Below are 4,792 nucleotides of genomic sequence, written 5' to 3'. Positions count from 1 at the left end.
CTTTACAAAAAAAAAAAAAAAGTCCGTATTGATTTGATCTCCAAAGCGGTAGATAGGATGCTGAGGCGAGGCTCGGTAATCCCTCCGCCTGTAAAGCCTCGATTCCGGGCTGAAGGTTCAAACCATATCAGCGTTAAATCAAGCAAACAGGAGGGGGATATTATAGGCTTACAACGCGGGACACATTTGCGTGCTTTCCGTGCGTTTATTCCGCGCTGCCGCTCTGCCTCTGCTCGGCTCCTCCAGGTCTCCTCTCATATAATCCCTGACATCTAATCCCTGGTATCTACTCTTATGCTGAGCGGTTCCTTTGATGCACTATCTAAGAAAAAAAAAAAAAAAAAAATCAAACCCCCACATATGATCTCCTTTATTCCTCACGTTTCCAGAAGTTATAGGTAGTTTTAAATTTCCCGTTGATGTGCCGAGATGAAACGATCCCCGGTGGTTCTCTGCAGCCTCCGAGGCTTTTTGACACGGGTGAGGCAAAGCCGCGGTGGTCCCGCACGGCAAGTCCGCCAAGTAGTAATGAATCAATGAAGTCAGACCCTCCTCTACTGAAATGACACCGTGTCTGTCACCGGGTCGTCTGGTTGCAGTCCAGCTCGTAGTATTGGCTTAAAGGAGCGAGACCCCCCACCCACCCTTCCCGGATGACGCAACTGGAGGGAGGGTTATTATGGAGGTTATTCAGGCAAATTGACAAAGAACAGACGGAACACACAGCAACGGAGACAGAGATCTGCTCCGGGGATTCAAACCAGCAACCATTTGGTTATAGCAGATTGGGTTTTTTTTTATCAACTGATTTCATGTATTTCGTGCAATGTGTTAAGATAACAAAATCATACGCACATTTCAAAAAAGTTAAAATATTTTGATCATTAACATAAGGGAAAACATTACAAATTAATGAATTGTTGATATATGGTCAACAAGCACGACTATTATATTCACTATAATATGCCACTTGGTAACATATTTAAGTTAACGATAGAACACAGTGTACATACAGTACAGTGCCATCCATAGCTATTGGTGAAAAAGGTAAAGGTGAGCCGAAAAAGACTATAAAAGATGCAATGAGCTATATGCTATGGTCAGAAAATCGTTTTATTCAAAGGCAGAAAAAAACAACAACCTTATGTGTGATTATTGGTTCTCTGTTTCAGTCGTTTCAACAAAAGTTGTCAATAATGGTGACCATGTTTGACAGCTTATCCCATTGTAAATGAAATATTCTTGTGAACAATTCCATCTCACATAGAGAATATACCCTGTGTACAATATATTTGGACCACCTTCCTTAAAACAAACCATGTTTCACTTGTCTCAAGGCTTAGCAATCTTTTTTTTTTTAACCTATCTCTTCCACTTCATCAACTTCTATCTTCTACTACATTTCTCTTAGAAATACAAAACGCACATTAACATGCATCCAGCCAAGCAAGCATACACTCAGCCCCACTGACACTTTGCTTAAAGTTGGTCATGATGTTTGACAGTCACAGCGCAACAATAACTAGACATTGGTGAGGTTTTTCTTTAACTTAAACACTAAGTTTTACGGTAACTAAACCCAGAAGAGAGGATGAAGTTAGTGAGAGAATTTGTGAGAGAATATAATTTGTTACTCATTCTTTTGTCATACTAAGCAAAGAAATACTTAATAAGCTTAGACCATCAAATATATGCTCTTTAGTATAAACAGCCCTTGTGACCACATAGACCAAATACAATCCTAAGCGTTGCAGAAGCCAAAATATCTACCAGTCAGACAAAGAAAATACCAATCCTAGACATGGGAAATTTGTTTTAAGTCAGGGTTGGGGTGAATTTCCAATTCAACCAATTTAAAATTGAATTTAAAAGTAGGCTACCCTTCACTAATGAGTTATACATTTGTTCTCAATATTTTCTTTACACTGTGGGTGGCAGGAGCTTTTTATGGCAAAATATTTTCAAATTTCACATTTTGAAGACTGCCTGAACTGAACCCATTCCAGACTCCTTTAGTCCTTGGAACAAAAGATGACTTTAGTGCTAAAGTGACTTTGAGAAACAAAACGCTGACAGAAATGAGAAGTAATGTGCTCTTTCACCCAAAGTAAAGGGCTTGGATTTTTTGATACAATCATCTTTTAGGCATGTAACAATATACACTTCAAAGTGATTTTGACATGTACAGTGCTGCTGAATAAAAGTTTCACGTTGTCGCCCAGTTCACGTTGTTTGATGCCCCTTGTAGTGCCGGACCCTTCGGTACCCACACCCACTAACAGAGACTTATGTAATTCTTGATTTCCACCAAGGGATGGTGCTCTGCTTACATAAGGAATGCAATGAAAATTCACTATCTAAGATCATTGCCATTGGTTAATTAATCTTTGTTCTAATGGGTTCGGTCAAATGAAATGCAATAGGACATTAAACAACTTTGAAATAACTAGTTGTTTCTTTTGCTTAGCAAGATAGTTTGTCAGGAAACATAATCATCCACAAGTTGCACTGTTCTATCAATAAGAGTCGATGCACAACTCTTTTTCTGTGTGAGAACAATCAAATGAATTTTCCATGGCACAGAATAGAAATGTACTTTCCAATTTCCAATGCAAAAACAGCAACTAACACATTAAAAGGAGTTATGTAGCAACCATGACAATGTGACTTTAACAGCAGCAAATGGTTAAAAAATATAATATTAATCAATCTGTTAATTTTCCATGGCATGATAAGGGACTGCAACACATAAGTGTGACTGCGGCAGGTGCTTGAATGGATCAAATCAGAAGAGGCATGATGTGATTTTTACAGATGATACAACGGTGGCTCATTCCATGTATTTTTGATGGAAGAAGGTCTTTGCCCTGTGACTGAAGCAAAAGCTTAAAAAGCTTTCATGACCCTCCGATTTGTAACTTGTACGGATGAAATGTTATCTTACTGTATATAATGTTCACAGTACTCCTTTATAGCTCCTGCTGACGTTAGTTTCTTGTAGGCCTATTCAGGCTCTCCTTTGGATGTTTGTGCATTTGAAAAAGCAGCTGGTCAGCAGCAGGGCTCCTGCTGAGTGGAGGCATCTGGAAGCACAGTCCCTCACATGTGTAGACTATTTTCTCTCCATTACTGTTTAATGTTGCCACTGACATGCTATCACACACCATTCTAATTTTATGTGGTTTGCTGACTGTTTACATTGGGTTCCTGATCAATAATGATCAATTGTATTTGCAGTCATTCTTGTAACTACATATTGTCCATTGCCATAGTGACTGTCCTCTTTTCTCTGTCAATATACGAGCAGGTTTCAGTGTGTGTTTTTTTTCCAGTGTGGTTTGTATCATTTTTAGTGAGCATGACTGTTGCGCTTTGATGAAAGGCAAGAACCAAGAACAATATTTGATCTATTATTGTAATTTGATGAGCATCCCTCATTAACCTCTTACCTCACCACTCCAAAATGATAACATCTCCCCAAGGTGTAGTCATATGGATCTTATGCTATTATTTTATTGACAGGAATCCATTTTTAGGACTCTATTATTAGTTGGTAAACTTTTTATCGTGTTTCATTGCCACCATAGGCTTCCAACTGAAAATGTATCTCAAACACTCTGAAAACCAATGAAAAGTACATGACAATGACATTTGATTAAAAAAAAAGTAGGGGTAACTTCTGAGGTGTCACATTTTCCTAGCTGCTGGAATAAACTTCTGTCAACTTCTGAACCAACCTCAAACCTCTGGTGATTCCTATGGCTCTGTGTAAACAATTCAATTTCCAAAGCTTTATTAGCATTAAGCATATTAAGCAATATGCATTTCATGGTATTGGGCAAGGAAAGATGGCACTTGTCCAACCATATTTTCAATTTACTTTTAAATGGAAAGGATTCTAATGTTACTCCCAAAAAATGCAATTAAGATCCACGCTATGAAAAAATCCTAGTGTCTTACATTTTGAGTCAGCTTTACAAACTTGGCATCAATTCACAAATATATACACAAATGGCATATCATGACATAGACAACAATCATGAAAAGCAGCAATTGAGACAATCAAAAATGAAATTCCACTCATCCAGTCAGTTTATTTCTCCTCTTGATCTGCCTGCAGTGAGCAGAAAAACACTTCAGAACATTCACAGAAATGAAAGAAACAACAAACAAAGACGTGAAAATCGAATAAGAACGCCAAAGCATGGGGTATGCTTTGCGGAGGAGAGCAGAAGTCAAACAATGGGTGGATAGAAGAGGAAGAGGAGGCAGGTATGCAGTGAGCAGCTTTCAGGAAAGTTAAATGGAGAGACCTTGGGGAGAAGCAGATTAGGTATCTGTTTGATGTCTTGCCAAGAGCGAGGCAAGGGCCAGGGTCTGCACTTACATAAACCACCAGAGGGAGTAGAGGGGATGGTCAGTGAATGGAGGTATTAAGTTTACAGTTTATAGGGGATATACAGTATATGGTGTCTAAATGAATTTTTGTGTACTTACTGACACTTCACTTTTTTTTTTATCGGTGGAATAAGATAGATTTAGGGCAGGGTCATTGCACCCACTTTACTAACACTTCTCCACACTAATAACTTCCCCAAATGACTGTAGCACACATAAGATCCTTTGAAAGGAGGCATAAAGACTTTGCACAACGAGTGTGTCCATTTAGAAAAGCTGCTATCGCTGCTGCAAGACGCAGCATAGTCACCAGCAAGTCAGGCGACAAGGGTTTTCCATCCTAGAATCTCAGACCAGATCAGAGAACGCTTCAATTATAAAGGGGCTTGGGGTG

This window comes from Centroberyx affinis, unplaced genomic scaffold (assembly GCF_046629955.1).
Source record: "Centroberyx affinis isolate AG114_WGS23_722 - 3 ecotype Tasmania unplaced genomic scaffold, CSIRO-AGI_Caff_v1 ptg000984l_1, whole genome shotgun sequence".
NCBI lineage: Eukaryota > Metazoa > Chordata > Actinopteri > Beryciformes > Berycidae > Centroberyx > Centroberyx affinis.
The sequence above is the reverse complement of the archived record's forward strand: the minus strand, read 5'-3'. Positions refer to the sequence as shown.